The sequence below is a fragment of the Sabethes cyaneus genome, chromosome 1 (assembly GCF_943734655.1).
Source record: "Sabethes cyaneus chromosome 1, idSabCyanKW18_F2, whole genome shotgun sequence".
Taxonomy (NCBI): Eukaryota; Metazoa; Arthropoda; class Insecta; order Diptera; family Culicidae; genus Sabethes; species Sabethes cyaneus.
Window position 1 is genome coordinate 108,445,462 of NC_071353.1, and position 13,021 is coordinate 108,458,482.

Consider the following 13,021-nt stretch of genomic DNA (forward strand, 5'->3'; position numbering starts at 1 on the left):
CATTTGCTAAGGGAATGAGCATTTTACTAACCCTGACATCAGTTTGATTATTGTCAGTTCAGCTGCAGACAAGCGTGCGCTTGGTAAAGAATAAAATGACTTTCTTCGGTTTTGCACGAATGGCAAAAACTGTACACGGTCTGACTACTGTGATGTCTTGACGTTTGTAGTCCAGGAAACAGGACAAAACATGTTTGGACGACGTGGAACAACATTGGATGGTTGCAAACGGTTTCTCAATTTCCCAAGCATGGACGGCAGAACTGTACACGACCCAAAATTAATAAAAATAGATCAGTTTGTTCAGTACAAGTTGATTTTCTTACTGGTCTTCATCGGACTGAAAATGGTGAATTAGAGGCTTCGCCGTGGTAATCAATGCACATACTTCATTGTACCATTATCGTTATCGTGCGTTCTTCAGCTTGCTATCATGAGTAAGTAAATAATTGAATCCAACTCTCGTTATCAGCTGAGTGCATACACCAACGAATGTCGGACCAGACGCAAATCACACATCGTCAATCCGCGCAAAACCCACCGCACTTCTCCCGCTAGCTGTGCTAATCATGTCCAATTCGTTCACTATATGAATTCATTATCGCAAACTAATCACCCAAAGATGAGAAGCAGAAATGGAAATGTAATGTAGAAAATAATGTAGCTGCATATAAAACTGCAGACATGCGCTGCTAGTTCGGATTTCGCTCGAATCGCACGCGCAGTCAGATATAAGATACGAGCATTGCTCGCAACCGGATTAGGCTCAAAATACGGTTGGAGACGCCCGATAATGGAGGAAGCAAAAATTCAACCACCGAATCGAATCACAAACAACACAACACATCGCGCGCCCGAGCGCACTAGGCGGTGCAATTTTCACCTTCCGAATCCGGCACAGCTCGCGGTGCAAAATGCATGCAGCAGCAACGGCATTTCTGGTGGCCAACATATCAGCGCAGACCCATCTATCTCCACGCTTGCGGCTGAATGGAGCCGCAAATCTGCCATAACCTGCCTCGTGGCCAGCCGGCGCTGCCGGAATTGCGGAAATTACCCGCAGCCTCATCGGTCGGCGCGCGGGGAACGACTAACAATTGCAACAACAAAATCGCGGGTGTGATATGAGCGCGAAGCGACGGCGGTGGCGTGCGGCAGCGGCGGAATGTAACGAACAATACTCGCACTCTCGTTTCGGCCAAATTGCGCGCTGTTCCCGCCCGCACCATACCGTAGCAGCATCGACGACCAACCGACTTGAGAGTCCGTTTGATTCTCGATAATTGGGTCAATTTGGACTCCGTGTTTTTCCTACATTTTCGTTTTGGATGGCGAGTAATCGCCTGCGAAGAATGTGTAGTTTTGTGGTTAGGAATTGTTCCATTTTTGCAGCTGAGGAAAACACTTTGCATTAACCTACATATGGCATTCGATGTAAACTGGTGATTCGTATTAACGGAGCCATTTTTCTTCGGAAGGTCTTATCGAGCAGACCGTTTTCAAGAAATATCTTAAGATTTGGTCACCATTTCTTCGCCAAACAAGTTCAGCTTTACGTTGACCTCTGGAGATTGGTGTCCCACTGAGATCACGCAACCTTTGAATTATCAGCTGTCAAATGGACGTCAATCAATGCACTATGATTTACGGTAAGTGTTCTGCTGGTACGTAACTTCAATGTAGCAGTAGCAGGAAAAAAGAGGGCCATATCGCCCGATATGGTAGCGTAGCAGCAATCACTTGCAGAAAATCGAAAAATTTTTGGCTTTCGTCGAATATGGATCTGTTGCCGTAAGCTAGCCAACAAAGCCGATGGCCGTGGATTTTGCGGAGCACAAGCTATCCTCCATACATCAATTAAGATGGTCGCTTTGAGAGCCCAATAAATTGACTTAATACGGACAATTCCTGTGGCTACCTGTGCGGCGTTTCACAAACAGCAGACCAACGAAGATTATGGATTTACACGTACTTACGTGTTTTCGTTTGAGTATGTGCTACGTTTGTAACGTGTTTTGGGCGGTTGCTGAGTGAAATTGAACAACGCAGCAGATTGTAAGCTCGGTGGTAACGCCAAGCAATTTGTTTATGTCATGTAATAAACCGAGCAAAATTACCGTGCGATGAAAATCATCCGACAAAACCGAGCAATAAAACCCGGCTTCAATTAATAGCTTACTGACGACGACTGAATCTTGCGTTGATGATATGACTAACAAATGTTGAAATCGAATCATAAAGATTTCTTGCCGAGATCTTTTTCGTTTGCCGTGCCCCGGAGAGATTCAATCTCCACTCCTCAGTCGTGAGTTGCGCAAAATAAAATGTTTACGATCGCATGTCGTCCAATGCACTTTTGAATTGAATTTGAAAATTGAAAAAGTACGAATAAATCTGACATGTTTCTCTGATTCCCCTGGCGGCTCCATTACCAAGAGATTAGGGTTGCTGCTCCGTTACGCTCATTCGACTGCATTGGTTCATAAAAGCAAAATTTGTAAAAGTGATAGGGTGACGGACCCCCTTCGTCATACGTAAACACGATCCATATTTCCGCGTGAGCTTAGGTACTTTTCTTGGACTCCTGTCGACGATCTGCTTCTCAACGTTCTGAATCTTACCAGTAAACTCAACTCTTCCCTTATCTTCGATGCAGTCTTGAACGGATCAATATTGGACCATCGTTTTATGTGATCGTCTTCCTTAACTGTGGTTTTCCGGGGACGTCAAGTTCCCAGACGAGGTTTTGGGTCATTTACATTTACATTTATTGGGGTTGGGGTCATGGAGAGCATTGAAAACGAATGTTTTTAATCTGGCTGTGATTGCTCGTAGTGTTTAACCTTGCTTGGTCATTTGACGGATAACTGCCCTCTGGGTTTCCATGCAGTGATAGTTCCGGCTTACTATATTTTTGAAATTATATCTAAAATTTACGACCAAGTACTCTTTTTTGGTTGCTAACAATCACTGAAACACTTCGAAAAGGGACTTATATGATTATAATCACAAAATCAGGTAAGAATCGAGATTAGTCTTATTCTTTTGTCGTACGATTTTTGAAGCATATGGGGCTTTCGATGCGCCTAGCGCAGGGACATATAATGGCGCCATCTTTTTGTCGCCGGCATCTCAGCACGTCGCGTACGTTTTCCTCGTCAATATTGGCAATAGATTTACCTGCTAGGCGGGGGCTATTCTGAAATAGCGCACTTCGTTAAGTCGACTGCCAAACATCATTCGTATTAAGACAGGGAGAGCTTCCCTCTAGTCTACACTCTTAAATGAGGTTAGCTATAAATAGATTGAATTTAGCTAAAACTTGGTTAAAATTACACTTTATATTTTATTGGAGCAATTTTTGACCAACTGTTTGTTGAAATCCGAAACTTTAAAGTACGTCACGCTTAATAAGAGGGTTGTAGAATCTTCCTTTTGCCCAGTCCACTGTGGTTCAAAGATTTATCACTACCTTTGATCCACAGGACATAGAAGGAGAAATGGGTTTGAATCAGGTTTTACCTGGATCCGATTATAGGTTGGTTCGATCCGCGGATCCCCAGTTTGCATAAAAAGGAACGATACACAACTTAAGCGTTGCTTCAATGACTCTCCCTTACTTAATTTTCCACTCTCTCCCTTTCACACGTGGTCCCATTCTGTTGGATCCTATCAACATCTTTGTTTCATTACTTTATTCTACCGTCCCTTACGTTAGTTTTAGGGAAAAAAACTACCGTTCGGAGACTTTTGCCGATCTTTAGAAAGAAACTGTTCAAGAACTGCAGTTTTAACAACTCAAAAAATTTGTTTTTGTTTGTGAATTCATGAACTGATTCCACGAGCATAAAAAAATTCATAATTAATTCTGAAACCGTTCGATCCTAATTGTAAGAAAATACATATTAAAATAAATTACATTGGTGACCACGTATCAGGTCGTGAAAAAAGTGGGTTTAGCCGGCGTATTTGACAGTTTTAAAGGACGCAACCCATTCTGTAAGAAATCAAACTTCAAACCGAAGGTAGGGCACGTGCCCCATCCTAGGTACGTCAATGTGTGGGATACTTTATCTGAACAAACCCACAATCCAGTTCTAGCTAACATAGGTGCTACACAGTTCTCCAGTTGTTGGGTGGAATGGGTTGTCCGAAACCGGGCTCCGTCTTGCCAACAACACAGCAGCCAGCAAAGCCAGTGCGTGGATGTGACAACGCACCAACCAAAAAGTTGCACGCAATTCACGACACCACAAGCTGCAGCCACAAACAGACCACCGAACTGCCGCCGCGGCGAAGGTGCACCGGATTGCGACAATTGACGCCTCGCTGAGGACCCAAGCAAAAAAGCCTCGCTTTCGCGCCTCCATACAATTTTCTATCTCGTTCCGCACCGGTCTGAACAAGCCGCTGCTGGTGCTGGTATCTTTTACGTTTGTTCGATTAAATTGTGAAGAGATTTTCAATCCTCCTTAGGACTCCCATCATGGTGCAGACTGGTGCAAAGCTGCTACTAATATTGCATCCAGATGCAAACGAGACAGCGAAAGAAAGAGTGGCGAAAAACAAGCCCATTGAAAACTGCCATAGCTCTTGATTTATGTTGCATATCATTACAGTGGAGCTTTATATTCAATATAAGCTGTACACATTTAAATTCACAAGCAGTTCCACTCCACTCGGGGGCGACTGTGGGGTTAATCATTTTCGTGTTTTGTTTATTCGTCACCACCGACGTGAAGCAACCCTCGCGCAACCGTTTACGTGCATTGTTGATGCACCAAATAGATGTGTTGCATCCAACACCGCCGCCAACTCCCATCGTCAACATCATTATTTGGGCACAAAAGCGTTTTGTTGGGTTTTGTCTCATGTTTCAACGTCACCACTGTTTGGTACTTCTCGTGGGATCAGGAGGCCTACGTCTTTTGCTCAGACCACACAAACTATTTTCTTCCATACGTCAGTAACACAGCAAAAAAAAAGTCCAGTCACTATCAAAAGTGAAGCCATTTTTTTTCAAAAACGAAACAAACAGTATGCATCTCTCCATCTTCCTCTGGCGAAGCTAGCGCCCCAACCGCACGTGATTTTCTTTTATCTTTTCCTCAACCAGACACTAACATTACGGCACAATCACTCGCATTAGCCTGAATCCATTTTGTGTATCGCTAGAACAAGCTGCATGCACTTTTCACAGAACACTTTCTCGACCCTCGTCTTCTTGACTTGGTGGTGGATTTCGAGTTTCAACTTCAATCGGGTGCGAAGCCATACAACCGAAAGGCTTGAAGCCGAACTGGTTGGATCACTGATAAACACACCGGAACTGTACGAGAAGCTAGTGTCGAACTCGCTCCTGTGCACTACTAAAACTCCGAAGAGGCTCCAAATGCCGCGTGCCGCGTCTTTCGTATTGTTTCGCTACAAGCTGAATCCTGAACGCCAGATTTCAGCTAGTGATCAACTCCAAACACGGATTCAACGTCGACTCGGTGTGAGCCTCGATAGCGGGAGCGAGCGAAAAGTGTGCGATCCGTCCGACCGCGAGTGAATATAGCAAGCGACTAACAACTCCATCGGCTCCGGTCGACACCAACAGTCGCGGTCAGGCTCAAGCTCCGTCCAATCTAACCACTCGAAAGAAAACAACAAAGAACAGTGAACGTGAGAGCTCCCCATTTTTTTCTTTCTTGAGTGCTCGAATTTGCACCGTACCAAAGCGTAAATCAAAACACGAAATCACTCACATTGTGTTGCACGGCGCGCGGCCGCGTTTGTATGGAGTGTTGTCGTCCGCACTCATTTTCGGTGCTCACACTCTCGTCGGTCGGTTGGATTTGAAGGGTGATGATAACGACCCGACGTCTGTTATCTGGCAATTCGTACATGTATATTCAGCTTCATGATGTGCAGTACTGACACGAACTGAAATTCGCCAGATAAATTTCGATACTTGTTATTTGTACTGCACGCGATTTACTTCAAAAAGGTTCGCATAGCATTCATTTTAACGTGAATTACGCTGGTTAACAGTATTTGTAGGATTTTTTTCGGGGTAGTTAAAGCCCCTAATTAATTTCAGGACATATTATAGTTTTGACGATTAATAGGTTGTGCTTGCAAATTGAAAACCGTAACTAAGAATGTTTTCAAAAACAACTACACGTCCCACCGTTTTATCTTTGAAATCTAAGTATCTTTTCTTTGTAACCAATTGAGTCAGCGGGGTGCTATCCCTATCTTAACGAACGGTGTTTGACAGTCGACTTAACGAAGGGCGCTGTTGCAGGAAAAGCGCCCGTCTGACAGGTAAATTTGCTGCCAACCTTGTCGAGATGTGCTGAGATGTTGGCAACAAAAACATGGCACCCATCGCAAGCCCCTGAATTGAGTTGCTTTATTCACAATTACCTATAGCCCGCGTGCGTTGCCAGGCTGATCGGCATCTAATAATAATAGGAGGTTAGGACACTTCGAGCAAAATTCTACAGCAGATTTGTTTGCAAGCGAATATTCCTATTTAGTAGAGGGTTATTTTTGTAAGCAGTGTTAATAGAAACCAAAGTTAGTGGTCAAAGTTACAGCAACCGTTTGCAGGTTGATTCCAGGTTAGATCTGTTAGGCTGTAATCATCGAACAGTAACTTGAGAATATACTATTCCAGCTGAGCCGGCATTCTTGTTGATACTCCTCAACTGATCCTTACAATTTGGCGATATTAATTAGATTACACTAATGCTCAAAAAGGCATTGACTAGGATGACTTTGACCCCTAGTTGCTCCAATATATCAATAATCGAAAAAAGCAAAACAAATCGATAAGGCAATCACCTAGGTAGAAACGTCAGTCATCACATCTCCACCGCAAGGTTTTTTACTGTTCCATTTCCATCGATTATGATCGCATTTTAGGACGAAAAAGGCACTATCGAACAACTGCAGCCCGGGGTCTATTATGACCATTATGTCGAAGTCCGAATTTACCATAACACTGTGGCGACATCAGGCAACTTTACCCTTCTTAGACCACAATTAATCTGCTCCACATACGTGAGCACTCAATACGATCAAACTACTCAGCACTTTTCTCGATCATACTATATAGTGACACAATAGGTACCTCCCACAAAAGTTGTACAAAGAATTTTAGTTATATATAGACACTCAATCACGATAGTCGCCTCCGTGTTCAATCGTTACAGCGCTATCTGAAATCCATTTTGGGGAACAAACGTTCCCCCATAACACTAAAAATTTGTTAGTCGATTGTGTCGATTGTTGTTGGTCCACGCACGCTTTGATAGTAGATCAGCGGCGGCTTGAAAGAGTTCTGCTGTGGATCGAACACGGAGCAAGAAGTGGGGCACGCGCCAATGGAAGAATAATTAAAACAAATGTCGTCGTAGTGAGAATTTAAAGGCTTTATTCAGTATACCCACACGCAGAACCAAGACGACTGTTGTTCGCCGGAAACCCCCCCCCCCCCCCCCCCTTTGTAGGGGAGACTGGATGCTACCATGATTTTGAAGTCATTGAGGCTCAAGGCCCAGTGTCGCAACCGATGGCGGATTTCATATTTGAGGATTTCGCACAATCTCTCATCGTGCCGGGACGTCCCATTTGCGCTAGCAAAAAGAGCTCGGACTTTCATGATGCCAAAAACGTTATGTCCTAGTATTCGAACAGACGATGGCAGAATGACGTGTGTTCAGTTGGACACATTTCGCTTGACTGATTTGATTGCAAAAGCAAAAGTTTCATGGCTGGGGGCTGGGCTAGGCAATGGTTTCACCACCCACTGTAACCGGTTTAGCGCAATTATCGTAAGTATCCTTCATGCTGCCAATTTTTTCCCGTAATGAATCACCTTAACTTCAATTACTTTGATCGCTGCTGTACGTTGATAAGTCACCTACACTCAATCTACTTTAATCGACAATTTTTTAAATCTATTATTATATCAGATTACGATACTTTTGCGCTTATTTGAATGATCATTGTGAAACGATCCAATTGAGTGCGGTCCAAAAGGGCAAACATTGCAAGATTGTCTTTTTCGCAGACTGTAAATTCATTCACAAAACTCAAAAGTTGCAAAAGTTTTCTCTACAAATCTAGCAACAAAACAATTTTTTCCTAGTACATTGTTTAGTTTTCGAGAAAAAATGTATATGAAGTTTAACATGAAAAACAGGAGCGGTGCCTCATTGTGTCGAATTTTCCGAAGTATTGGAATACACTCAAGTCGCTTTTTACGCGAAGCCTACGTTCCGCGTAAATCAAAATCGCAAAAATTTCGAAATTCGCGTGAAAAAATCCGCGTAAATTTGGAAATTTGCGTACGTAAATTCCAAAATTCGCGTAAAAAACCTTCGTAAATTTCAAAATTCACGTAAACAACCTCGTGAATTCTAAAACTACGCGTAAATATAGACTCATAGAGCTCATCCACGTAAAAAAACGCATAAATTCCTAAATTTGTGTACAAAACCGCGTAAAAAGGGACTTGAGTTTACTTAGGACTTTAATACAGGGTAACTTCGATATGATTCGAAGCATACAAAAAGAATTCAAAAATATAGATCAAATTACTTTATTTTGTTACTGCTTGATTACGTTTAATAAATAATGATGGAATAATCCATCTAGAAGAGTGTAGCAACCTTTTTCGTGTTTTTTCCTGTATACAATTCTGTATACTTACTCTTTTCATAGAAATCATTATACAGGTCGGACTCGATTATCCGGAATACTGAAAAAAAAATTCACTCCAATTTCAATCGTATCTTCCGGATAATCGAGCCATGATTTTTATTTTTCTATTCGATTATTGAACCAAAATCGACATGATTATCATTATTTATTGAATATAGTACATTGACGAGACCAAATATAAATATATTAATCCTAAATGGACTGAATTAAGGTTCAAACACGGGTCATCATAAAAGTTTGTTGCTATTATTTTTTCTTTCAAAAGAATCAGTACTGTTTTGTTGTATTTGTGAAAGCTGGTAATAGTATATGTGAGGTTTGCACAACCAAATTTCAGGTTTGAAAATGACGCGCGACCAGGAATACTCCCTACACCCAAAAAAATCGACACGTCCCGTTTGCGTGAAAACATAAGTAATTTTCATCCACCGCACTTTGCATGTAACATTCACGTGAATTCAACCGCTTAGTTGGTTTCGAGGTACAATGATGTCCTAACAAGCCAGTCGTCGTATTTTCGAATCTCAGCTAGGTGAAAAGCTTCGGGCTTAAACGTCTTTTCTAAGACTTGACCCTTATTTATCGACGGACTTCACAGCCAGCTATTAGAGTACAAGACAGTTACGGGGTTAGTGCAACAATCCTACTGACTCTAAAAGGCTCTCGAGATTCGAAAATACGACGAGTGGCTTGTTAAGCCGGCATCATACCTCGAAACCAACTAAGCGGTTGGGTTTACATGAATATTATATGCAAAGCTAGGCGGTGCTGATAGATGGAGTCAGTAGGATTGTTGCACTAGCCCCGTAACTGTTCCGTGCATCAATAGCAGGCTTGGAGCCTGTCGATAAAAAAGGGTCAAGTCTTAGAAGGACGGTTAAACCCAAGGCTTCGCTTTTTTCACTTGAATTATTGGTGGCTTGCACTCATACTAACCAGTGTACGTGCGATCCCGGTAAATTTAATCCTCACATCGCTTTCGTAAAGCTTATTTCATAATTTCTTTACAATCGTCATCTCTACCGGTTACCGGACATCAATTCGATTCCCGGATCCGCTTGCTTGAGGCGTTTATTTACCTCTCGTAGTAAAGCCTTAGCCTTAGCTTTCCGCCTACGCTAAACCGCATCGTCAAAATTTTAAAAACGTCAGTTGAAAATGCTTCAACAGACTCATACAAAAGCATCGCAACATTGAAACGAGAACGATGGTAACTCGTGCCATTTTTATGAAGACGTTTGCTATTGAAAGTACCATGAAAAAACTAATTAGATTTATTATGATTCTTGACTAAGCAACATGTTCTCAGACAATTTTACAACCTTTCATGGTAATGTCTAGAAATTTTTACTACGAATCTATTATTTTTGTTATACATTGAAATAACGCCGAAAGTAACGTGTAATAAATTTGACTAAATAACGCTAGGGCTAAACAGAAATCTTTTTAGCCAATATTCACTGGTGCGTTCTTTCATTTTTACGTTCTAATATAGTATACCCTACCATGAAATTTCTTTCTGTGTAGCTTACTCTTGCGAGAAAACCCTGAGAGAGAGTTGCGAAGACGGTCCTCTTTTTCTCATGCTTTGGCTGTTCTTGGTTTCATTTTTGGGTTAACAAATCAAACTTGTGCGTGAAATCCTCATTGTGCATGTGAACTGCGCGTTTTAGAATGATATATTTTGGTGCTAGTTGGTCCACGGGTATTTCACATTTTTCAAAAAAGTCAATTTCCAGTGGAAAAAACAAGACTAAATCAATTTTAAATGTGTGTTTTTCAAAAATCACCAACTGTGAGTTATCAATACTTTTCCATTTTTGACCAACGATAACGGCTGGCTGCATTTGACAGATCGTACTGGCTGCGCGAGTCTCTCTCAGGGAGAAACCAATCCACCATAGGAGCCAAGTTTATGGCTTTTGTACATCCACATTTATTTTGGATCAAAAAAATAACGGTTTGATGATTGTGTTTTACATGGGTTTTTAAATCAATTTTGATTTTTTGATTTTTCAGTAGTAAAATATTAGATTGTAATTACTTAAATGGAGAGTAATTCGAAAAAAACAGCGACTTGATAAAAACCATCACAAAAGTATTGGCTCTAAAGTTGGCATCGCTGGTTTAATGATAATTCCGCTCAAGTAGTAGTAGAAAGAGTACAACGTATTCGTGTATATGTAAACAACACAATCGCGGTGTACAGCAAGCTTTTTAATTTTCACTACTGTTTTTTATTGAGAGGATTATTGGAAGATACAAGATATTTTTCAACAAAAGTGGGGTATATTTTCTGTATAAACTGTTTCTTTTTTCAAGTTGTAGAAATTACGGTAGGGCAATTCAAAATCGGGAATAAACAGTGCTTTAGTGGTGTGTGCATTATATGCGTATGTACACACTCAGCGGAAATCATGATCTTCGTGAAAATTAATTGCCTGTGTTTGAACCTTAAATGAACTACAAATGAGATTGAATTCAAATTTTTCGTTATCTGTGGTAGATCGTAGTTGGCATTTGTTAAAACGTTAGAACTGTATTGCTCAAAGTGTGCATATTGTATGTCCAATAAATTGGTGGAGTTCCCATTTATTATTATATCTATTACTGTTACTAGCCAAAATGTATCAAAGTTGGTAAAACAAGTCTGGAAGGTTTGCTTTCTCGTAATTCTTTTAGAATAAAAAACCGAAAATTATGACTTCCGGATAATCGAGCCATTTTTTCCGGATAATCGAATTACGAATAATCGAGCCCCCGGATAATCGAACCTCCGGATAATCGAGTTCGACCTGTATTTCGCAAACAGTAAGAGATAGATAGTTACTTTATTCAGCAAAGTTACTGATTTCGGGCTGTTCTACAACTTTTCCGATGAAACAAATTTTTTTGGACTCATTTACAAAAACAAAAGTTTGTATCACCCTAATAGGTAGATTCACGGTAACACTAATAGTGTAATAAGATGTTCTGTATTGTAATAATAAACTTTTCCAAAGACATCAGCTTTGAAAAATTACGCATTTTTACGTAATAGCTAATGATAGTGTTTTTGCAACTGTGCAGCACTGTGCTGTGAAATGCACGAATTGGAACTCAGGAACCTTTACCGAGGCACTAGATGACCATTGTGAATCTGTAAGATTGACAGGGTATTTAAATTATTCTAAATGAAACTTTAAATACAGTTTCTGAAAAGATTTGCAACACTTGAAAATATGTACGTTACGTCGAGCTAAATTGTACGTTATATCGAGTGACGTTGTTTCGAGGTTACGTAATAACGAGGGTGTTATATTGAAGGTACCCTGTATTTAGGGGTTTTAACTGTTGTGCTACGGCATTTTTCAAAATTATCCTACAGCGTTGGGCCATACCGTTATACAATATTTAAAAAAAATTGAAAAAATACTTATTATTATCATTTAATTATTTATCAAATTTTTGCCAACATTTAGTGCAAAAATTAACAAAATAGAAAATGACAATAAAATTGTTATTGTTAAAATACGAAACAAAAGCAGAAAAACAATAAAAACCTGCACCGCTCAACGTTCCACACGTTGTCATTAAAAATATGTTCGTACATATTTCGTTATACAGTTACTCAATTTTAGCTACCACTGATGCTATGATTCACGATATCCCCCGCAACACGCTAACTCACAAAACAACAGGGCTCAAGCCACTGTGAGTGACCACTATCTCTGCACGGAACCGGCAACATGAACAGTAGCTCAACTCAGTTCAACACCGATAGCAACCAAAAGCATCAATCACAATCAAACTGCTCGAATCGAGCAACTACTACACGGTTGTGTTGACTCATCGCAATTTTCGCTACCGCGTGTATTTATTTACACAAAGTACACAAAATGAGAGAGGAAGAGAGCTGGAAACACTGCGCGACTGCTACAGAAGAGATGGCGCGAGCTTAATCAAGTCAAGCGAGTCGATGAACTTCTTGAGGGAGATCTGCCCGCGGCTTGTCACCATCAGCAGCACACAATCGCTAAACAACAACAAGAACAACAACAACAACAACAACGCCAGCAAAAACGAAAACGGGTTTGCACAGCACTCCGTAGGCCCGACGACGTTGACTGTCTGTAAGGAACAATCATTAGATCCGCGCGCGGAGCGCACCACTTTCTGCGCCCCATAGCATGCGATAGGCGATGTATAGTCCGCCGGTGTTGTGCTGTGCACTCCTTAGGCAGAATTGCACTTTTCAAGGTTCCTTTCCTTCAACTTTCGATGCATGGTTTTGTGTGGTTGCAAGCGGGTGGAAGTAAACGGG

The 13,021-nt window shown here is 41.1% G+C and overlaps 1 protein-coding gene across 4 annotated transcripts in view; it reads right to left on the reverse strand.

Annotated features, from left to right (window-relative positions):
• The window catches only part of LOC128745386 (serine/threonine-protein kinase Doa), a 202,230-nt gene that overhangs the window by 117,148 nt on the left and 72,061 nt on the right, over nt 1-13,021 (reverse strand). The window contains exon 1 of one of the 4 annotated variants that reach the window (XM_053842447.1): nt 5,325-5,488. The exons of 2 other annotated variants lie outside the window; for them this stretch is intronic. The gene's annotated coding sequence lies outside the window, so the exon portion shown is untranslated. Of the gene's footprint in view, nt 1-5,124; nt 5,489-13,021 lie in introns of those variants that run through there. One more of the 4 variants, XM_053842446.1, reaches the window with a different exon arrangement.